This window comes from Mytilus trossulus, chromosome 5 (genome assembly GCF_036588685.1).
Source record: "Mytilus trossulus isolate FHL-02 chromosome 5, PNRI_Mtr1.1.1.hap1, whole genome shotgun sequence".
NCBI lineage: Eukaryota > Metazoa > Mollusca > Bivalvia > Mytilida > Mytilidae > Mytilus > Mytilus trossulus.
Window position 1 is genome coordinate 82553805 of NC_086377.1, and position 26044 is coordinate 82579848.

Sequence of the window (26044 nt, forward strand, 5' to 3'; positions counted from 1 at the left end):
TCTTAGTAAAATCTCAAACACGATTCATGATTATTGCTTAAAACTTTACACACTTCTTAATAATATTAATCTAAAGATCTGTATACTTTTTGGTGATGATTCAAAATTTTATTTTAGAGTTATTGAGTTTTTGTAAAGAAATATTTAAATGTTTCATGGAAGGGCAGACTACAATTTCTCAGAATGAAGACTAGATAACCTAGATAACACGCACACAATTTAAGATTTTTTACGTTATGCATCTTAAAGATCCATAAGTAAAGTCTGTTGTTTTTTTTATAAAGCATGTAGGGGGAGTAAGTGAACGATATGTCACACTTTTCTATTTTTAAATATATTTCATGAATAAAAATAAAAATAAAATATGCCTACATTTTATTGAAAATGAGTGAACGAAAAAAAAATATACCAGAATAAGAAATACACTTTTAGTTAGACTCGTTACAAAGGTATTTCATTTCACCCATTTATTTCATTTTTTATACTGTAAATTCTCAGTATTATTATATTAACATGTAGCCTTAATATATATTTCAAAAATCGAATCTAAAGCCAGATATATCAAACATTTATTATCATTTTACTATTTTACTACTTTTTTGAACGATCAATGCATTTGAATGGGGACATATGGTTGGAACCACCCCCTTTTGTCCTGGGTTGGGACCCCCCTCCTTTTCAAATGGCTGAACCGCCGCAGAGGTATATTTATATATATATGAGTGTACCAGCCCCCCTCCTAAATCTTGGGAAACAAATGGAAGATTATATAGGGAATCACGGAAGCATGACTGGACGTGACCCCTCTAAGGCAGTCAATGAGTCCCCACTTATGAAAATTTCTGGATCAACCATTGCTTAGTTCTAGTTATCTTAGGTCCTAGTGTGTAATAAAGCCAATAGGTCTTTTTAAACACATCTTTATACATACATGTATATATACGTTTTCTCACAGATTTGTTCATGCAATATTGAAATTATGTTTACTCAATGCGCAATTACTGAAGTTTATATTTGCTACTTTTCTTCTTAATTTCATATAATTTTTTTTTTTTTTTTTTTTCTTCGAAAAATTTAGTAGTGTTGAAATAGGGAATGGACACAGATACCTTATCACATTTAACCAAAGAAATGTTGTATAATGTCATCAATGTCATCAATCTGTATTACACGTAGACAGGATGTTCTCTAGAAAACTATACGTTATACACACCCGAGAATACTACGTTTTCAGGACAAAACAATCAACTCAAACACGCTTTCCATTTGTGAACTTTCCATTTCTAAGTAGCAACATTCTAGCAGCACCTGCATACGGGGTATATATCTCCCAATTGATACGATATTCTCGTGCTTGCGTTTCCTATCATGATTTTCTTGATAGAAGGTTACTGCTCACAAGGAAGCTATTAAACCAATAGTTCCAAATGGTGAGGTTGAAATCATCCCTTCGTAAATTTTACGGACGCCATCACGAGTTGGTTGACCGTTATGGAATAACCCTTTCACAAATGATATCGGATATGTTCCTTACGTCGTAACTACAATCCCCTTCCCTTTCATGAATTTGACCTACCGAATTAGACTATTTACCGGATTTGTAATCACATAAGCAACACGACGGGTGCCGCATGTGGAGCAGAATCTGCTTACCCTTCCGGAGCACCTGAGATCACCCCTAGTTTTTGATGGGGTTGTGTTGTTTATTCTTTAGTTTTCTATGTTGTGTTATGTGTACTATTGTTTTTCTGTTTGTCTTTTTTCATTTTTAGCCATGGCGTTGTCAGTTTGTTTTGGCTTTACGAGTTTGACTGTCCCTTTGGTGTCTTTCGTCCCCCTTTTTTCAACCTGAAATATGTACTCGACTGTCTCTTTACGATAATATAATTGCCCATTTTTAGACCTCCCCCCCGCCCCCCCCCCCCCCCCCCCCCCACCACCACCAAAACTACTGTTGCCGGGGACAGAGATGCAAATTAATGCTTTTTAAGATTAATATTTTATCTTTTCGTGTATTTTGCAGTTGAATTTATGCTTATGCATCTCAAAAATCTAGAAGTATTTGCACCTACCGAAATCGGCTGTTTTGTTAAATGTGCCTTTAATTAAAAAAAGCGAAAAACAAAAAAAAACAATATATCGTAGCTTCATACTTCCAATTGAGTATAAACAAGTATACAAGATTCAAAAAATCTTAAATCATACACCTATATTTTATAAAAACAGTTTTAAACAATCCAAATATTCAAACGTTATAAAACTTGGTTTAATTAACACTGATTACTAGGATAATAATCCTGTCACGTTTGAATTGGGTAAAATGATGGAAATGTGAAAGTTTACGGGCAGTAGGTGCAACAGGATACCGACGGCTCTCATGGCTCGTCAGGGTGGGAGCTAAAAGGTGGATCCATGCAAATTTGATTTAAAACCTTTATTCATTGCAACAAATCATTGAGATTTTGTTGAGGATTATACCACTTAAGGCAACAAGAAAACTTTCAGAATTTAATGCAAAGAAGGGTTAAAGTCTTTCGCCACAAATTACTATCAATTTCTTCTTCTCCTATGTTAAACTCCCTGCAATCTCCATCCCTTTATGATCAATAAATTGAACTGTAAAACACTACCTAGTATCTACCAGATGTCTTTATAATGTCTGATGTATACATATTTATAACAATAACTGTTGTGAGCACAAGATTTACTGCACAGTTTTAAAGTTCTGCTAAACCAAAAATTTAAATGTGAACTTAAGTTTTGCGTTTGTTTGATGTGTACCGATTGAGATGTTAATCTAAGAGAACATGGTTTATCTATTAGTTGAAAATGTGGCTTTGAACTAGCTTTCAGTGGCTGTGAGTACTCGTAGATCAATAATTTGTGTCTTTATGTTTTCAATTTATGTGCTACGTGTTGTGTTGTTACACCACTGTACCAATAAAGGGAGACAGGAGGAGGGATTGGGTGGGGTATGGAGCACAAACAAACATGTTAAGCCCTGTCACGAGTACTCAAAACCAGTTGTTGTCGATGGTTCCTATATGTCATATTTGGTTTTTGTTTGAAGTTGTATTTTAAATCAGTCCGAAGGTCTTCACTTTTTAATCGTTTACATTTTTATAGCTAGTATTCGTTATGGTTTTTGCTCGTTGTTGAAGGTCATACTTTGACTTGCGATTGTTCACATATTGTTCCAGTCTAGTAAGTTTTTATCAGTAATGTAAGAAAAGCAAGTCTAGGTCGTTTTTTAATCCAGTCGAAATGTATTGGAGACAGTGCATATATAAAGGAAGAAGTTAGAGGCACCAATAGTTAGATCATATAGCCTCGTATATCTAACTGAATAAACCAGTTAAACGTTTATTGTCGTTATACATGTCGCTTAACCTTAAGAACCTTTTAAAACTGTTTTAGGTATCATATTATGTAGAGAATCATCAATTTGAGGGCATTTAATACCATAAATAAAACTAATTAGATATATGTTTATCTGATATTGGACGGAAGATGTTGCCCTTTTATGTAATATAAGTTACGATTATTTGAAAACGCTTATTAAACAGCCAAATGGATGCACAAAAGTAAAAATAGGAGTCGCAAATCAGATTGAATACAATTTGCTCAATTTTATTGATTCTGTAACGATTGTTTCAAATATGACCAACTGTTTACCTAAAATCACCAGCACAGAACGCTCTCTCGCAGGACAACCTTACCCACCGTGAATTCGGTTATTGGGAAAAAGATTGGACATATACCATCTGCACGTGCGTGTTCATTATCTTACTTTAAACTGTCTAAAACCCAGTCGTATGATAGTGAAAAATGTGCCTAGTACGACCTTGAACAAATGAAGTAGAACTAAAGAAAAATACTGCCTAGGAATCATAAAAGAACAAATATATGGATTAAACATTGAAACCTCTAAAATTTCGGAATGAACTACACGCTTCAGTTTTCACTCACATTTTATGCCGATCAAGTCGAATGTGTATTTTACGTTGATGGATACTAAAAGAAATTTGTATTATGTTCACTTAACAAAATTAATGGAAATAAACAATCCTAATCATTAAGCAGGACTTTGTTACTGTAAATTCAGGATTTACTCCGATGTTTCTATTATTGAGATAAATGCAACCGAGTTATAATTGCAACACTTTAAACTCGCATTTTGAAAATTTGTATATGAAGAAATTAAAATCAAATTTTAGTGTTAAATGACCAGATTGCAATAATAAATGTACGCAATAATTTCTGAATTTACTTATAGTATTGACCATCAAATGGAAGTTTAAGACTTGATAAATGTTATCTAAATAACTTGGTATTCCCCTATATTAATCATAATACTCGTTGAACATGCATATCTTCAGACGCATGTATATGTTGTAAACATGTCAGCTATTTTCAAATCTTAACAGTATTTGGCACAACTTTTTGGAATTTAGGATCCTCAATGCTCTTCATCTTTGTACTTGTTTGGCTTTATAAATATTTTGATATGAGCGTCACTGATGAGTCTTATGTAGACGAAACGCGCGTCTGGCGTACTAAATTATAATCCGGGTACCTTTGATAACTATTCAACCTTCTTGTTACTTGTTCCAAAATCGGTAAGCATCATTTTTATTAATTTCCTGTTAACAAAACATTGAATTTTTCGAAAAACTAAAGATTTTCTTATCCCAAGAATAGATGACCTTAGCCGCATTTGGAACAACTTTTTGAAATTTCGAGTCCTCCATGCTTTTCAAGTTTGTACTTGTTTGACTTAACTATTTTGAATTATTTTTATCTGAACGTCACTGATGAGTCTTATGTAGACGAAAATCGTGTCTGGCGTATTAAATTATAATCCTGGTACCTTTGATAACTTATATCATAATACTTTCATCACATAAATCATTATGCCCCTCTCTCTTTTTAAATTTGTTTGCTTACACTAAAAAAAATCAGCTTAACCTTTGATGGATAGTTGTTTCGTTTGCAATCCTCAACACATTTTTTTATAATGATTATCTTCAGACGCATTTATATGTTGTAAACATGTGAGATATTTTTAAATCTTAACAGTTAATCAACTTTCTGGTTACTTGTTCCAAAATTGGTTAGCATCATGTTTATAAAGTGTCGGTAATAGCCTTAGCTTGAATTTGTAAGGTTCGCTGTCGGCACTATAACAGTAAATCTGGATAACAGCAATATGTTATTTGAGTATATTGTTACATCATTTCTACATTTTTCAAAGAATTGTGTTAACACATTATGAATTAAAATGATGTTTAGATATGTTTCCTCAATTTTATATACGTAACGTTTTCACCTGAGAGCCCCCCTAGTTTTTGGTGGGGTTCGCGTTGTTTTTTTCTTTAGTTTCCTTTGTTGTGTCATGTGTACTGATGTTTGTCTGTTTGTCTTTTTCATTTTTAGCAATGGCGTTGTCAGTTTATTTTCGATTTATGAGTTTGACTGTCCCTTTGGTATCTTTTTCAAGACGCATGCACAAAATTTTAAAATGATGTTAAATGTTAAAAAGAAACATGTCACTTCAACATTTCTTTAAACATTTTTCAAATTCTGTTTATAACTTAAAGAAACAACATTGCCTAAGAATGATTACCCATATACTTTGGTAATGTTTCTTGTTTCACAAGTAGAACCTTATTGTCATATATATTACGCTACCTATAAACCAGGTTTTATCCACCATTTTCTACAGTAGGAAATTCCTGTAAAACAATCAGGATTATGACAGTTGTTTTTCATTCGTAAGTTGTGTTTGAGTTTCTGATTTTGCTTTTTCATAAATCACTTTTCGATTTGTGAATATGCGTTGGAGTTCGGTATTTTCGTTACTTTACTTTCTACATAACATCCGATTTGAATAAGTAGCCTTATTGACATTTTTTTGAAAAAATTATATGATTCCTAGATTTATCAGAGCATACACACGTTGAATGTTTATTTCAAACACTTACAGAGTCTTAAGTAAAAACAAACCCTTCCTTTTATAAATTGTTACTTGGATGGAGAGTTGTCTTATTGGCACTCATACCACATCTTACTATATCTACCTTCTGAATAATTATATAAAAAAAACATGCTTGCAGTAAATTTTAATTGTTTATTGGTCATAATCCACTTATTTAGTCACATATCGAGTCAATAAAGTTATGTCGACCTAACTGTTCACACAAAAAACTGTTCAATACCAAATATGGCATGATAAAATGAAATGCATCATATTGTGTCACGTTAATTAACTTACTTGTTTCTACGATACAATTGAATCGAAGACAACTGGCTACATTGAAAAATCGCCCAATTGAACTGATGGAGAATAGCTTATCTGCTGCTGCTAAATAAAGATATGTCAACTGGCCCCTCACATGCATAAAATTATAATCTAATTAAGAAAAAGACCCACTCGTCAAACTAATGCCAAAAAAAAACACAGTTTAATACCTGTATGTAAAGACACAAAAACACGCAGTACACATAAAATCTGACAAAAGAAATGCCAACTTGCCCCAATAGTTAAAACTTATGACTCATAATAAACAAGATCTAAAACTTGATTTACAAATAAAATTAAACATGTATGCAACCATTGTTTTTTTCAAGATATCGAAACATGTTGTGTTTATCGCATTGCGTGATAACTGTTATTGCTTAAGATTAAAATAAAAACGTGTACAAATTATCAGCCTCCCCCATATGTAATTTAGTCAATATATACTACACTCAAAATTGAAAGCATTGAATAATACAATGAATAATGTCGAACCAAGCTGATGTAGATAACATTATGTTTCCACTTGCAACATACGGAAGATGTCAAGTTCAAATCGTTAGTAATCACACCCTTCATCTTCTTGTTATGATGATTCATCATTCAACTTATACTTTGACCACGTAGTACTTATCTTGTTTACCATATTTTCAAGGTCGAACTAAATGAACAACAATAACAGAAATGTACAGTCTGACTTATCACATATATTTCCCGAGTGTGGTCTTTTTATTTGGGAGACTGGTCGTGTTTCATTAGTAAACATAACTTGTATTCGTCTGTGATTCAAAATCTTTTTATTTTCCTGATGAGATATTTCAGATTGCTGGTGTCTGATGCATTCTGTTGAACTCTTTTATATACAATTCAGTTGAATAAAAAAAATCGCTATCATTACATGATCATGATAATTATAAGCAAAAACATTTTATTGAGACAGCCTCCCCCCCAAAAAAAAATCATAATTGTGTTTGCAGTGAAATCTGAAGACACACACAAGCAAAAATTACAATACTTTTATTTCAATTATGTTTTTGATATGAACAAAATTGCTATCACAGCAGATAATTTTAAGTGTATGGAATAGAATTTACATATGTAAGAGGCGGTACCAAATTAATTTGAAATAATATATACATAGTGACCAGTTGTTCTTTTTGTCCACGGCAAGGTTTTCTTATATAAGAACGAATTGTCCTATTGTATATTTGATTATGATGATGTTATATGAAGGATTCCTCGTTCTGATTAGCATTACTACTGACAACCGGTGTCAGTTGCGTTTTGGTAACTAGGAGATAGCTGTATTGTATTTTAAGTTCGACGGCATCAATTGGTGATTTTATGGTCGCAAATTAATATATTGTTATCTACATTCTTAAGAAAATAACGGAAAACAACTATCAAATAGTTAACATTTAAAATCTGTCAAACGTCGACTGAGCTTTGGCGAACGTTTCCAGAGCATCAACTGTTTATTGATGCAATGAAAATTGGTGACGTTAACCAATCAAAATGAACGTTACCCACAATGTTGCATTATAATATTTGATATACTTTCATATGTCATGTCTTTCTAACATTTTATCCCTATATACCTTCCTGCAAAAATTGCCGCTAAATGGTAAATATTTTGTTTTGAATTAAATTCAGATCATAATAGCTGATGATAGACTGCATTAGGGAAACAACCAAAGACAACCCAGCAAATGTTAAAAATGTCACATTTCTACTTCTAACTGGAGATGTCAAGTTAAAATCTTTTTCATTTACAATCTATATCTTCCTGTTTTGATGAGTCAACATTCAAGTCATACTTGTTATCACAGTGTACATGTAGTACTTTTATAAAAATATGTTTTCAAAATTTTAATTTCTGGAGCAAAATGTAGAGTTGGCCGATCGTTTTTAATCAGAATTTCTTATATTCTTCAATATGTTTTTTTTTTCGGTCAGATATATTAAGTGAAATCCGAATCATATGGATATGAGTTAGCGGCCGGTTCGTTATTTGATATTCAATATCAGACCGGCTGCTAGCAGTCTGTCCGATATTCAAATTTAGTTGAAAATCATAAAAAAAATATAGTATTTGATAACATTGAAAGAATGATTTTCAAAGTTGAAAGGAGTGAAAGGATACGTAGAAAATCATTTTATGACCCCTTCAAGTTGTCTTAAACTTTCATTATCCTCGAATATAAACCCTTGTCAATGCTTATGTAAGTTGCATATTTTTCTTTATGTAACATAGATTTCTATCAATAAAGCTACATAAACACTTTAATTTATATCTAATAATTCTTAAAACAAAAACAAAAACCGCTCACTCTAGAAACATTTAGAAATATGAATAAAATATATATGAAAAGCCCCCCTCCCCCCCCCCCCCCCCCAAAAAAAAAAAATATATATATAGTGAGACCGCTTAAAGGACGATGAGACCCCCCTGTTTGTTCAATGTCCATAACATTCGACGAAATCATAGACTCTGTATGTATAAAGATTGTATAAAAGGATCTCCAAGAATAATGTCATCTTCAATATCTACGGAGGGCTTAGAATGTTCAGCAAAGAAATATCAACATTTCAGGACAAAGAGCGCATGGCAATGCTAAGAGCCCCCCTTATCTCTAAATCTGCCTAATATTAAGTAGACAATTAGTTGATATGAAGATACAAACGTGACTTAAATGAATTTGGGTACACTTCCTGTCTTCTATGTTTACAGAGGGCCCAAAGTGCCAGTTGGCTCTCCGTAAATATAGGCAATAGGTAGTGTACCCAAATTCCATTTAGTCACGTGTGTATCCACCTATTGAATAAATGTCTGAATAATACTAGAACGATTGAGAGAGTAGGGGGCTCTCACCATTTCCCTGTACCCTTTGTCCTAAAATTTTGATATTTTTTAGCTGAAAAGTGACAATATAAGCCCTCCATAGATATTGATTATGACAGTATTCTGGAAAATCCTTCCAATACAACCATTATATATACAGAGTCTATGATTTAGTTAAATGTAGCGGACATTGAAAGTCCAGGGGGGTCTCAACCTCATTTTAAAAGTCTCAGGTAGGTTTTCACTACTAGTATATATTTCGTTTTTGGGCTTTCAATACATATTTCTATTTATATTCCTTAATGTTTTCTAGAGTTATCGTTTTTTCTTTATCTTTTTTAGAAATATCCTGTATAAAAGTACACCTTTGAAGTTTTTTATTGACAACAATCTATATTACATAAAGACAAATATGCAAGTTAGAAAAGGGTTTATATTCGAGAACAACGAGAATTTACGACAGCTTGAAGAGGTCATGAAACAATTTCCTACGTATCTTATCAGTCCTTTTAACTATGAAAATCATGCTTTTAATGTTATTTTTTTTTCAACTTAATTTTGAATATCCAACCGACCTAGCAGCCGGTTGGATATTGAATATCGAATAACGAATAACGAACCGGCTGCTAACTTCAAATACATGTTCAAAAATAAAATCACCCTTCATATTTTAAAAAGAAATATCCCACGGTGTTGATTTGGAGCTAAACTATTGAATAATTATATGATGTAATCGTTCCGTTTTCTATGCCTGTCCCAAGCCAACATGAGCCTGCAGTTCGGTGGTTGCCGTTATTTCATGTCTTCCGTATTTGTTTTTATAAATGGCTTTGTTTTTTAGTATGCTTGAATTGTTTCACATTTGTCATGTCTTGGCCTTTTACAGCCGACTATACGGTAAGGGTTTTTCTTATTGACGAAGGCCACACGGTTGCCTATAAGTTTTAACCTTCACTTCTTTTAAACTCTGGTTGATATTTGTCTCACTGGCAATCAACCCACTTCCCCGTATCTTTATACTAAGTACTGTTTATCTGTCATATGAATTGAATCCTATTTAAACTTGTTATAATGCAAGTGTTGTTTCTGTAATTTTCTTGAATATTTGAAGAATTGCAAGTCAGGGAAAGTTCAATGATCAATTAATATTGACAATAAAAGACCTCCTCACAAAATAGGCTATTGAAATTACCCGCCCTTCGGGTTCGGGGATCTGAAAATCCCTTCTTGTTCGGAAGTCTTTAAATGTCAATATTGACTTGCCGTTGAACTTTTACTATAAAAGCAAGTTTGCATTTTTTCAAGAAAGTAAACTCTTGATTTTAAGTTCACCCCTTTTCTTATGAAATTAATGTTTTTGTATCTTATAAGCTATGTGATCGTGGCGCAAGGATATAATTGAATGTTTTACGTGTACATTTATTTAAGCCTCCTTACTACTATAACAATGGATGAATTCAAAGTCGGTTTTTAACGTCTATTGATTACTATAAGAGGCATATTTAGAAAGAGAACATATTAATGTGATATGAATATGACCCGTAAGTACCCAGTGGGAAATCTAGTGATTACATATTACCTCCCCTGTAAACACTGAAAACTACTAGATCTTCTCAATGTTGTCCCATTTTAGCAAGGACGCTATCAATTATGGTATCACAGAAAAACGTTCTGGTAAATAGTAAAAATAGAAATTAGTTGAAATAAAAACAAAACTTCCACTCAATGTTATCATTTTCCTCCTTAAGTAGCAAACGGCGAGTACAACAGGCTATAGAAGTGTGGTATAAAATTGGTTTAAATTGTTACTATGCGAATAAATTCTTGGAGTACCAACTTTAATTAATTTGTTTACTGTTTGTATTTCTCTGGAACAAGCTAATTACCCGTATATATATACAGCTAGATCAGAGAAAGTCAGGGAAAAAATTCCAAAGGAATCGATTGATATGTAGCAAAGATGGCACTTTTGAAATTAAGTTACAAGGAAATTCAAACAGACCTTAGCTCGATGTAAACATTGAATGTGAATAGATCGAGATGACCGCAAACACTTGATCAAAACTCGAGACGACCTTTTCTTAACATTGTATCCAAAATAGTAGAAAGATACCTGATTTATAAAAATAGTTATCTTTAATTTTTTTAACCTGCATAGAGAGACTTTTAGATGTTTATGTTCACGAAAAGACAATATTTCTCTACTGAATGTACATGTGACAAGAGCAAACCGGTGTGCACGATTACTTAGGTGTGAAAATATAAGCATACTTTGGGAAATTGTAACATGCTAAGGACTCTTTGGAACACTCCGAAAATTGGTGATCCGAAAGATCTTTCGATTTTGTATGCACATGATTTTTCCCATATTTTTTTTTTATCAACGCGGAGCAAAGATTGGCATTTTTTAAATTTCAGTTTCACAAGCAATTATCTCGATAAATACTGAACATAAAACATTGTGTATTTGCATGTATATTTCTTATAACACAGTTTTAACAAATAATATCTTTAAAATGTACGATTATTATTTAGAAATAACTTTTGATCAGTATCGTCACCGGTATTGTTTTACTATTGACTTTCACGACTCTATCATATAAGTGAATTTTCTTTTGTTTTCGTTCACTTGATTTCCCACTGTACCGATTTACCACTTTAACTTTTAAACGACATTGCATGTCAAAAACGAATTTAGACTTAATTGGCCAATGGAACTAAACGTGTCCTATCGGAGAAGAAATTATCCTATCTGAATAATGTAGCCTTGGTGATATTTGTTATATCCTATAGGATTATAGCTTTATCCTTTAGGATTTAGTGAAGTCCTACGAGATATTAAAAATATCCTTTATTTTACATGTGTCTACGGTAACTTCTAATTACACACTCTTTCAAAAAATAAAATATCATACACCATAGCCTTTTGTAACATGAATGGTAATGTTCCTTTTAATCTTTGAGTGAGTTAACTTCGGTTATTTTTAGAGGAGTGAGTTAACTGAATGATTTTTTAGTCATTGAAATCTCCAGTCCCGCCGTGTGTCGCTTGTCATAGGAAAAGCAAATAATGGGAGGAGCTTAGACCAGTGCTCTAACTTCCATCTCAAGTTTGTTATTTCACTGTATATCTCCGCCTCTTTGGCCACGTAAAGTAAATTAAAAAAATCGTGAAAAAGGGGGGAGGGGCTTACCCTTAAACTAGCCAAACTTGCAAACCTAACCCTGAATTAAAAATGGTTTCCTGTACTTGAAACAAATGAATGCCAGAGGAAAGCTACAAAAAGGAATAACGTGGTCTATATAAAAAAGGCGATATTGATAAATTGGTGAATACTTGTTTCCCATCTATTAATCGATCATCTTCATGGTGTTGGGAAAGGCAGAATACCTTCACAATTCGTTTACCTCTTCTGAAACTACATGTTTCGTTTTGTTTTCAAAGCAGGCAGCATGGTTTTCATCTAACAATATTTTGCATCTATTCCCTCAAGAATTTTCGCCCAAGAAGGGGGGGGCACTTCAATAACGCACAAATCGCTCTCTGGTCTTTAAACCATGATGAAAGTATCACGGCAACAATTCATTTACATGTACGGATCTATCATTAAATTAAATCCAACTAAAATGTCCAATCCATGAAACCATTTTCTGAAAAGTAGAGACATTTTGTCATAAAAAGTGCCACTATTTAATTGACAAATTTAATTCATCAAAAGTACAGTTAAGTTTAACGCCTGACATGTGTCATCGCCCATTAATGTTACAAATCATATATAGCCACGCCTTACTCATATACATATTTTATCCACTCAAAGCTACGCTTTTCTGAATTAAATACTTTAATTCGTGAAGGCGTGCTATATATATATTACATATGATCTGAAAAGATTTACCAGCTCATACAGAGACGAACAGAACGACTGGCGAGTGACTGTTATATTCCTATGACTTTTGTTTTCCAGAAAAATGTCTAATTTACCACTGAGAGGAGTCAATTTCTAAATATTTTAAAAGTATTTATAACTGCTATTTTGTTCTTTCGTGTGTTCCCGGTAGTAATCATGGAAACGTTCGTGTCAAAACACTTCACCATATACAAGTATTACAAAAGTATGTGTTCCAATGTGTTCCTGTAATGTCTTCTTCCTCAAAACCTGTTATTCCATATAAATCATAACTATCTATGTTATTACTGCATGGTAAGTGTTTAATGTGTTCTTTAACTTTTCTTTCTGGATTGACCATATTTATCTTTAGTACCGGCATACGATTGACCACAAGTATGTGTTTCCTCATCTTTCTCTAAGTGGTCACTATCCCCTAATTTACTATATACACATCACTAGTACTGATATGTGTTTCCATTTCTTTTGCATGTGAACGCTGTAAGCTAATGAATTGCCCATATCAGCAAGTATGTGTTTGTCCAGGTTGTAAATCCATTCTCCTAATTTAATGCACACACATTTAGGTACATTCATGATATGTACAGCCGTGTGTAAGTGTTTCCAATTGTTTTGAATATACATCATTTACATTTTCTCCAATTTACAATTTGTTAAGTACATTGTAGTTTATTTTACACACAGTCTTCTACTTGCATCTGTTCACACCTATTAATCTCTAGCATCCATATCTCTAAAGTTAAACATGTATCGAGAGGCTGACAAATGTCTTCATCTGTACACACCTTTAATCTCTAGCATCCATATCTCTAAAGTTAAACATGTATCGAGAGGCTGACAAATGTCTTCATCTGCACACACCTTCTAATCTCTAACATCCATATCTCTAAAGTTAAACATGTATCGAGAGGCTGACATTTGTCTTCATCTGCACACACCTTCTAATCTCTAGCATCCATATCTCTAAAGTTAAACATGCATCGAGAGGCTGACAAACGTCTTCATCTGTATACACCTTTTTATCTTTAGTATATATATCTCTGAAGTTAAACATGTATAGAGAGGCTGGCAAATGTCTTCATCTATACACACCTTTTAATCTCTAGCATCCATTTCTCTAAAGGTGAACATGTTTAGAGAGGCTGAGACAAATGTCTTCATGTGAAAAAACGAGAAACAAAATGTCATGTGGTCACAGTCTGCACCAACCTTTCACCAATCTTTTCCATCTACTAGTCCGAAGAGCAATACCGTATTGATTATGAGTAAACATTTTTTTGCAAATACTTACTAAGGGACTGGTCATTGGTAACCTGAAAAGGGGAATGGAAAATAAGGGGGATGGGGCTTGAACATTTTTAGGCATGGAAAAAGGGGGGTTCAAATACCGGGTAAATGTACAGGTTTTCTAGGTGAACCCCCGGAAGGGTTCACGCTTATATATTGGCGTGTTTTGGATGTGTCTATGGGCCACTCGATATCTCTCGGACGGAAGTCGAAAAACAATTCTCGGAACGTCTCGAAAGTTTTCAATCATTTATACAGGTAGTTATCTACGTCTTTGAAGGGTCCCTTTGTGGTAAGGCTACCACGTGACATTACAAAATCAACGTTAATTGAAAAGTAAACAATAAGGCTAGGTTTCAGTGAATAAATCGTATACATACAAGAACCTTTTTTATTTTCACAAAACATAATGTGTAGGTTTATAAGCGCTTTGATGTGAAAGTTTCTAAACAACACAATTATATTTGTTTTAAAACGACCCCTTTACACTGTGTGTATCTAGGTCAATAACAACGTGTCAGTATTATGCATCGTCATGAGAACATGTAAATAATTATATCCAAAGATTTAACCACGTGTGTATTTTCATCATAAACTAAGGAGAACAAATTCGGCTGGTTTAAATGTGTATTATATTAGATCAGAAAACAGAAAGATAATATTATTATCAAAAGTATTCAATTTAATTAATTCATTAGAAATCAAAGCAATATTTACAAAATATAAACTGTACATGTATCTATGATTCTGTAGAAACTAAATATTAGATTGAAGTCAGAATATTTTCGGAGTTGCAATTCAGAAATATCTCTAGAATCCATATCTCTAAAGTTAAACATGTATCGAGAGGCTGACAAATGTCCTCATCTGTTCACACCTTTTAATCTCTAGCATCAATATCTCTTAAGTTAAACATGTATCGAGAGGCTGACAAATGTCTTCATCTGTACACACCTTCTAATCTCTAGCATCCATAACTCTACAGTTAAACATGTATCGAGAGGTTGACAAATGTCCTCATCTGTACACACCTTTAATCTCTAGCATCCATATCTCTAAAAATAAACATGTATCGAGAGGCTGACCAATGTCTTCATCTGTATACACCTTATATCTCTAGCATCCATATCTCTACAGTTAAACATGTATCGAGAGGTTGACAAATGTCCTCATCTGTACACACCTTTAATCTCTAGCATCCATATCTCTAAAAATAAACATGTATCGAGAGGCTGACCAATGTCTTCATCTGTATACACCTTATATCTCTAGCATCCATATCTCTAAAGTTAAACATGTATCGAGAGGCTGACAAATGTCTTCTCTGTATACACCTTTTAATCTGTAGTATTCATATCTCTAAAGTTAAACGTGTATCAAGAGGCTGACACATGTCTTCATCTGTTCACACCTTTTAATCTGTAGTATTTATATCTCTAAAGTTAAACATGTATCGAGAGACTGACAAATGTCTTCATCTGTTCACACCTTTTAATCTGTAGTATTCATATCTCTAAAGTTAAACATGTATCGAGAGGCTGACAAATGTCTTCATCTGTTCACACCTTTTAATTAAGGAATAGCAGTACTTTAGTTGAAGAGTTGCCACCGTCAATTGTAGATTTGACGGTCGCAAATGCAGTTTTACTGGCGACGCGGAGCGGAGACAGTAAAACGGAGATTTGCGACCGTCAAATCAAAATTGACGGTGACAACTCTTCAACTACAGTACTGTTTTTCCGATTATAATGCATTATAAAAAAATACGATAGAACTTGAAAAAATGTCTAAATTTGTCAAATAAAAAAAAATCCGCGAAACTTTATGAATAATTTTGGCACAAAGACGTCATGGCTAAACGTGACGTCATACAAACGAAAACTTACAAACTGGAGGTTATTTCGTTACCTATACGCTTCAAATTTGGATAAAATTACATTAAAACGGCAAATTCGAGGTAGGTATTGTTTTTTTTTTGATTATATAGTAGTAATCGAACATTTGTTGATTCATCAATTCAAAATGGCTAGTCTCTCCTTAGTTACGCCTGGTCAACTGTGGATTTGACGGCAACTGTTAGCCAATGAAAAAATTCTTACATCCAAATTGCATTAGAATCTGTAGTATTCATATCTCTAAAGTTATACATGTATCGAGAGGCTGACAAATGTCTTCATCTGTTCACACCTTTTAATCTGTAGTATTCATATCTCTAAAGTTACACATGTATCGAGAGGCTGACAAATGTCTTCATCTGTTCACACCTTTTAATCTCTAGCATCAAGAGGCTGACACATGTCTTCATCTGTACACACCTTTTAATCTGTAGTGTTCATATCTCTAAAGTTAAACATGTATCAAGAGGCTGACACATGTCTTCATCTGTTCACACCTTTTAATCTGTAGTATTTATATCTCTAAAAATAAACATGTATCGAGAGGCTGACAAATGTCTTCATCTGTTCACACCTTTTAATCTGTAGTATTTATATCTCTAAAGTTAAACATGTATCGAGAGGCTGACAAATGTATTCATCTGTTCACACCTTTTAATCTGTTGTTTTCATATCTCTAAAGTTAAACACCTATCAAGAGGCTGACAAATGTTTTCATCTGTTCACACTTTTTAATCTGTACCATCCATATCTCAAAAGTTAAACATGTATCAAGAGGCTGACACATGTCTTCATCTGTTCACACCTTTTAATCTGTAGTATTCATATCTCTAAAGTTAAAAATGTATCAAGAGACTGACACATGTCTTCATCTGTTCACACCTTTGTATTCTGTAGCATCAATATCTCTTAAGTTAAACATGTATCGAGAGGCTGACAAACGTCTTCATCTGTTCACATTTTTTAATCTGTAGTATTCATATCTCTAAAGTTAAACATGTATCTAGAGACTGACACATGTTTTCATCTGTTCACACCTTATATCTTTAGCATCCATATCTCTAAAGTCAAACATGTATCGGGAGGCTGATAAATGTCTTCATCTGTACACAACTTTTAATCTCTAGCATCCATATCTCTAAAGTTAAACACCTGTCAAGAGGCAAAGTAGCGACACGTACATATGTTTGTGACATGGTGCATTCGCAAATTTATGTGACAGGGTTGAGTTATATATTTCAGTGACGGAGTATATTGAATTAGTTACATATTTCTGTGACCGGGCAAATTTACAGTTTTTTTTACAGAGTAGCTACCTATGTTTGTGACAAGGTGCATTTACAAAATGATGTCAGTGACAGCGGAAAGTGGCATATTTCTGTGACATGGTAAATTTACAGTTTTTCTTACCGTGACAGATGTTACATATGTTTTTGACCATGTGTATTTACAAATTTCTGTGTCAGGGTAAAGTTACATATTTCTGTGTCAGGTTAAAGTTACATATTTCTGTGTCAGGGTAAAGTTACATATTTCTGTGTCAGGGTAAAGTTACATATTTCTGTGTCAGGGTAAAGGTACATATTTCTGTGTCAGGGTAAAGATACATATTTCTGTGATAGGGTAGAGATACATATTTCTGTGACAGGGTTAAGTTACATATTTCTGTGTCAGGGTAAAGTTACATATTTCTGTGTTAGGGTAAAGTTACATATTTCTGTGACGTGGAAAGTTACATATTTCTTTGTCAGGGTAAAGTTACATATTTCTGTGTCAGGGTAAAGTTACAAATTTCTGTGTCAGGGTAAAGTTACACATTTCTGTGACATGGTAAAGTTACATATTTCTGTGACAGGGTAAAGCTACATATTTCTGTGTCACGGAAAAGTTACAGATTTCTGTGTCAGGGTAAAGTTACATATTTATGTGTCAGGGTTAAGTTACATATTTCTGTGACAGGGTAAAGTTACAAATTTCTGTGTCAGGGTAAAGTTATATATTTCTGTGACAGGGTAAAGTTACATATTTCTGTGACAGGGTAAAGTTACATATTTCTGTGACAGGGTAAAGTTACATATTTCTGTGACAGGGTAAAGTTACATATTTCTGTGACAGTGTAAAGTTACATATTTCTGTGTCAGGGTAAAGTTACATATTTCTGTGACAGGGTAAAGTTACAAATTTCTGTGTCAGGGTAAAGTTACATATTTCTGTGACAGGGTAAAGTTACATATTTCTGTGTCAGGGTAAAGTAACAAATTTCTGTGACAGGGTAAAGTTACAAATTTCTGTGTCAGGGTAAATTTACATATTTCGGTGACAGGGTAGAGTTACAAATGTCTGTGTCAGGGTAAAGTTACATATTTCTGTGTCAGGGTAAAGTTACATATTTCTGTGTCAGGGTAAAGTTACACATTTCTGTGACAGGGTAAAGTTACACATTTCTGTGTCAGGGTAAAGTTACATATTTCTGTGTCAGGGTAAAGTTACATATTTCTGTGTCAGGGTAAAGTTACATATTTCTGTGTCAGGGTAAAGTTACATATTTTTGTGACATGGACAGTTTCCTAGATTTGTGACATTGTTTTACTGTTTTTATAGAAACCTTAGAATTTACTTGCCCGTGCTGAGACTTGGTCAAGTAACTGTGAAGTTTTTGATTTGTTGATCTGTGTCATTATATGTGGGTGTTGATTGGGATCCCGGTTCATTTCTGTATTCTATATTTGTTTTCTCTCGTTATTCTTTATCTTTAACAATAATGGCTATTCTGTAACAACTTGATAACTGTATTCTGACGGATAATTGTTTTTGTCTGTAATCAGTTTATTTTTACCCAATTCTTGACATTTTGCAGTTGTTCATTATATTTTAGCACCCCATTATTCTCTATTCTTTATTTTGCCCATTTTACTCTAGTCTTTATACTCCATCCACACCCTCTTGTATACCGTCTGTCTAAAGGTTGGATGAACGTGAGGGTGGACGATCTAGTAAACAGAAAATAGCTTAAAATTGTCGACTGTTAACGAAACTTTTACCAGGAGATAAATTCTTAGCAAACAGAGGATTTGACATATCAGAAAGTGTTAAGACTTTTGTGTGCGGAAGTGAAAATTCCTGCATTTCCCAAGGGAACACGTCAATTATTTTTTTCTTAAAATAAAGCCAACAAGAAAATTAAGTGCACGTTTTCGCATACAAGTTGTACTTGTAGAAAACAAATATACTATTCTACAAAAAACATTGCTAATTAACTTTCTGAATGTACATGTGTCACTGAGTTGAATCAGTTGTTCTACGACATCCTCCTCCCCCCATTACAGTCCCTCACTGAGGTGACAAAGTCTTAAGAACCTGTGGTATGAGTGCCAATGAGCAATGAGCATGCATCAAACTAAGCATACATCAAACTATTGAAATTTTGTCAAATAGTTTAAAAAAAAAAATGTTTGACGTTTTTTTACTAAACATTTATATATTTTTATGTGAGTTCGTGGTGTTATGAGGGGGGGGGGGGGGGGGGGGGGGGGGGGGTGGGGGGAGGTGTCCTGATCCCGAAATCCCGGGTTTAAAAACATGAAATCCCGAGGTCCCGAATTTAAATAAATTCAAATCCCGACATCCCGAAATTCGAAAAAAGAATTCCCGGATCGCGGAAGGGTCAATCCCGAAATCCCGAGCTTAAACACACCCGTTTCCGACGTTCCTAAAAAGGTCCTGCCCCCCCCCCCTACGTTATGGTTAAGACCGATGGCTACAGTGCTGAAGGTCCCGAGTTCGATTCTCACTCGGGGTGCTAAAAATATCAGTACATCAGAAGGGTAATTTTCACCCTCTCACACACATCTCTGGTACCCAGACCGGAGTTTAAACTAGAATGGGTACTTTGGGGGCCTCGGTTGGTCAAAGTTGTCCCCTACTTTGACCTGGAGATCAATCTTTTGTTATCTCTCTGGTTTGTCTGTTTCCACCGAGTGGCCCGGTGGTTTTCTCCGAGTACTTCGGCTTCGGGTACAAGTCAAATCGGCACCTATAGAAAAAGTCAATTCGGCACCAGGTTAAATCGGCATTTAAAATACTGAAAAAAAGATATTAACATATTCAACATGGGTGCTGAAATGACTACATCGGGTGCGAATTGACTATACCGGGTGCCGATTTGACCAGGTGCCGATTGAACCAGGTGCCGATTTGACTAGAATTCTTCGGCTTCCTCCACCATAATAACAGCGTGACTTCCCGGTGGCCTAGCACTCACGTTGTGTTGGGTGGGGATTGATTGTCCTTGTAAAAATAATTGTCGTATCAATTTACTTTTTGACACATCTCCATTAATGAGGGGGGATGGGGTGGGGGTGGGGGTAGGAGGGGTCCTGATCCCGAAATCCCGGACTTAAAAACACGAAATCCCGAAATCCCGGGCTTAAAAATACGAAATCCCGAGGTCCTGAAATTCGAATAAAGAATTCCCGGATCCCGAAAGGGTTAATCCCGAAATCCCGAGTTTAAAAACACCCGATCCCGGAGTCCCGATAAAGGTCCTATCCCCCCTCATTATTCCCGATAGAGAGTGTACATGGATGCCACTGTACCCTCGCAGCTTTCGAGGGGTTCTTCGGATAACGGAGGCATTTACCAGTACATATACATATAGCGTGAAAAATTATTTATTATTATTGGCGATCAAACAGGGGGGGGGGGGTCTTACGTCCTCTACCCCCTTTTTCCCATTGAATCAACCGTTTTAAATGGGTCCAATCATTGTTTCAACCTGGTCCGATTTGTCTTTCAATCTAATCCGACTTTCTTTAAAAGTGGTCCGAGTATTCTTGGTCCGACTTGTCCCAATCCCGATATTCAGTGTCTCGCTGCTATCGACAAACTGCAAACAATTCTTTTTCACCAAGAAGACGTCATTTCGAGGGCGTTTAATGGTAAGTTTTAAATATTTCTGTTATATTTGACTCATGTGAAGAAATGACATACTCATTTTAGCTCATTTTAAAAATATTCTTTACATTTTTGAAACGGGTCAGCAACAGGACGATCGGGTTTCCATATCTCTTCTTCTTCGCATTAAGACGAAATGTTCTGATCAAGTACAGAAGAAATGTTTAATTAATCATTTAACTAAGTGATTTTATTTTCTTCAAGGTAAAATTGTTTATGGAAACAAATTTATAAGTTAAAAAGTGCATTTGAAAAGTGTAAGAGTTTTTAGACACCAGGCGGCGCTGATGTTTGTCACATTTTTGTTTTGTTTTTAAAAGTTTTGTTTTTTAAAAAGCTTGCCTGAGCCTTCATTTATAATGCGTATAGAATCAAAATTGTGCATACAATATATAATCTTTGTATTTGAAAATTAAAAAAAAGTTAATAACTGATTATTAACATCAAGTTAGGTTCCTCATCCACAGGTATGAGACAATATTAATTAAAGTTGTTACATTATTATATACCACCAAAAGAATACATGTAACTTAAACAAGTTATTTCAGAAAATAACAGGCATACTGTTATTGGGGTAATTCTTATAGAGTTATCTCCTCCTGTCGTGAATTGTGTTGAAATAACCCTTTATTTTACAAAGAAACAATGTATGTATGTAATAACGCCTTTCAGTCGTCACAGTGGGTCTCATTGGGGTCTTACTAAGTTAGCGTGATGCAGGATTGGCTGATTTTTGGTAAACTTGACATGCAAAAGTAAAATTATTTTGCGTGAAAACGGGAAACAAAAGTCGAGCGGGACACATGAAATTACTAAAAAAAATAGCAGGGAATCCGGGAAAATCCTAATTGTATTATTAGCATGATATCAAAATTTGTTGTCAAAAGTAGTGATGACTTGTTCATGTTGTTTGTATGTGTGACATCCCTTTAGTCCAACAACCATTATTCCGACAGCCCATTACTCTGACAGCCCACTATTCCGACAGCCCATTATTCCAACAGCTCTTTATTCCGACAATGCATCTGTCTTAAGTGTATGGGTAAATTTTCTCTAAAAAAAACAACTCCATTCTCTATAATATTTGTGGTTGTCTGTTTTGATTCCGATTATTCTTCTCAGGCGGGATATTTGTCTCAGTATATTGGGGTTGGTACTTGTGCTTATTGCAACTGTTTAGTCCTTACCCTCGTCCCTCTTTCGTTTTACAGGTCTTGGTATTTTATCTGTCTTTATATTTCGGAGTTTGTGTGTCCAGTGTCATTCTGTCCTGTTCTAGGTTGTTGTTGGGTTTTTTTGGTTTTTTTTGTCTTAATCTATCTCATTTTCACTAGATCTTTGGTTTCTCCCTTTTACGTATCAGGGGAGTGAGGTTTCATCACTATTTACTACATAAATAAATATATCAGAGTTGGATAACACTACCCGCCCTCTTTGGTCGCAACACCTTCTACCCCTTGTATCACTCATCTGAGTTTTATTTCAATTAATTTTGTCGCGGAAATTAGCGACTAATGTAGCGTCAGTCAAAATGAGAAAAACAAAGAGACAAGTACAAACCCAGGTCCTTAAAAATAAGATGACAAATAGGACGAAATATGTGCTCCAAAAAGATGAGCAATTCCAGATTCTACCAAGACACAAACCATGCCAACCCGTGCGATTTTATGAATATCATGTTAGGGAATGTGAATCTACGAAATACAGAGCCAGTACACAGCACTTCCAATAACGATCGATCAGACAAAGTCTGAGAGATGACACTTAATATATGTGTAGGGGTACCGATTTTATATCTCGTGCTTATTTTAAAATCTAGAAAAACATGCCTCTTTTATAATGGTTGGGGGAGAGGCAGGACTGATGAATTACAACAAAACTACTTACGAAAAACAAATATGACAGACATGAACCAACGACAACTTCTAAACTACCAGCTACTGATTTGGGACAGGCACATTACAAATGTGGCGAGTGGGGTTAGAAATTAGTTGAAAAGGGCTTAACTCATCAGATTGATACAAAGCACACAAACTTTTAACACTTATATATATATATATATATGTGTAGGACTCTAAAGTGCGATGGTACTCTAATGTGCGATGGTCACGCTAAAGTGCGATGGTCTTCGCTAAAGTACGTTGGTGTATCACGCTAAAGTGCAATGGCTGTTTGTTTGCTAAAGTACGATGGTATATCACGCTAAAGTGCGATGGACCAAAAGTGTTGGATTTACGAGCTAAAAACGTGAAAGTACATGGATGTTAAAAAATTGTCTTTTTGCAAAAGCTAGAATGCTAAGCTATAAATATGTAATAGGCTTTATAAATATCTGTGGCTTAAGTGATTGTTACTAAATTTTTAAGACCGACCACGTTTTTATTGCTATAAAGATAATTTAGGTAACAAAATACTGTATTTCATAGAATTTTTTTTTTAACTATTCGGTCGTATCAAATATTTGGATCATTCATGTAGCGTACCATTCACACAGTCTATCAATTATTTGAACACCTCCCTTGCAGGCGCCATTGTAAATTACACATACAAAATGCGTTCATAGTCAGAATGTTTAAGATTTATTTGTATAAGCTTTTAATAAAATGCGAGAGAAAAGAGATGTCTAAGTTTTCTCCTTTTTCGTAGCGAGCACATGTATATGTTATATTTTCCTACAATGTACAAACTAGTGATGTAGCTGACAATTTGTAATTTATGCATGAGTTTGAAAACATGTATTTATTTTACAGACGTTACTTTTCCATAAAATTCACAAAATTTTAACGGGGACTGAGCACCCGTAAAAAAACCAACACATTTGATTGAGACGACAAAGCACGGTTAGGTTTGAATTAATTTAGTCATGGATATGACAGTTGTTAATGAAATATAACTTCCAGCATGTACATTTTTGATTTGTATAAACGACTGTTAACGTCATAATCCATCTACGTTTCTTACGACTATACTTAAGCATACCATCGGACTTTAGCGTATGAAGGAATCGCACTTTAGCGTTGACCATCGCACTTTAGCCTGACCATCATACTTTAGCCTCCCCATCGCACTTTAGAGTCCTACATATATATATATACCGGACTTGACAGCGTATTTACACATCCCTCACAACAACAAAAACACATTGTACAGATCTGAGAGTATTCTCAGGTATTGACAGCTATCTCAAAGCCTATAACAACTAATAAAAAATCATCTAAGACATGGTGTGACATTATTGTCCTGCATGTGTCTTTGTCAAATGATTTCCCTTCTCCTGGACTCTCTTTGTTTGTCTACCATTCATTGGTTAGGGCAGGGTTGCCCACTTAATCCTTACAGTGGCGGGTTGGATTTGGCCATTTTGACAATATCCAATACACAGAATAAACTCTGTCATGTCTGTATTGTATAAACTCTGTCATGTCTGTATTGTATAAACTCTGTCATGTCTGTATTGTATAAACTATCATGTCTGTATTGTATAAACTCTGTGATGTCTGTATTGTATAAACTCTGTCATGTCTGTATTGAATAAACTCTGTCATGTCTGTATTGTATAAACTCTGTCATGTCTGTATTGTATAAACTCTGTTATGTCTGTATTGTATAAACTCTGTCATGTCTGTATTGTATAAACTCTGTCATGTCTGTAATGTATAAACTCTGTCATGTCTGTATTGTATAAAATCTGTCATGTCTGTATTGTATAAACTCTGTCATGTCTGTATTGTATAAACTCTGTCATGTCTGTATTGTATGAACTCAATAAACTCTGTATTGTATAGAGCAAATCATACGATGAACGAATTTGTTGAAAATAGTTCGATGAGAATCTGTACAAATAATTCCCTGTATAACGTACAGTCAGGGGTACTACTTGTACAGGTACTTTTTATTTACTTGAAGAAGTAAAAAAATATATACTTATATAAGTAAATTTGTAGAATACTTATACAAGTGAATTTTATTTACTTGTATAGCTAACAATAAAATTGACTTAGATATGTCTCTTAGACATTCAGATTCATCGTAAACAGACTTCTTAAAAGCCCAATATTTCAGAAGGTAGACGACCTGGATCCTGCATACTTCGTACTTTGGATATAGATGCCTTATGTTATGAAGTTTCTGTCTGTCATATGTCCATTGTCCTTGACCTCATTTTCATGGTTCAGTGACTACTTGAAAAAAAATTAAGATTATTAGTATTCCTAATTTCTCTCTTATTACATGCATTATGAGTAATTGGATAACTATATTTGGTACGTGCATACCTTGCAGGGTTCTAGTGCCCGTCAGACAGTTTTCTATTCATGGATCAGTGAACATGCAAGGTTAAATTTGTATGGGTCAAGTCCATATGCATGTTTTTAACTTCTCTGTAACCTATGTACTTCATGGTTTTATGAGAATAAACTATCTATCACATCTTAAATACTGTAAGCAATAGGTCTACTATATTTATGCCCTTGTCAGTCTGTGTGTGCGTCTGTCCCTACATATGTCCATGCGTCCCAAAGTTGGTATCCGTTCTCTAACTTGAATTTGCCTCAACCAAATGTTATGCATGTTATGAAACCTTCTGTGTCCCATGGAAACATTCCCAATTTATTTGTATATGGAATCATTATAAGATGTACATGTCCAACTGGCAGCTGTCACCCGACGTTGACCTCATTTTCATGGTTCAGTCAGTCAAGGATATATAAACTCTATAGAGTTGTTACAGAAAAATAACATACATTTGTTATTGTGGACTAAAAAATCAAAGAACTGTGATAACATATGTATGTTACATGTTTCAAAGGAACAATACATTATTAGTTTTGTTAAAATGTATACAAGTTCTATTGATATTAAT

General features: G+C 34.3%; 1 long non-coding RNA gene across 1 annotated transcript in view; it reads left to right on the forward strand.

Moving 5' to 3' along the window:
- The window catches only part of LOC134719211 (uncharacterized), a 177176-nt gene that overhangs the window by 131932 nt on the left and 19200 nt on the right, over positions 1–26044 (forward strand). The gene's annotated exons all lie outside the window — the stretch shown is intronic.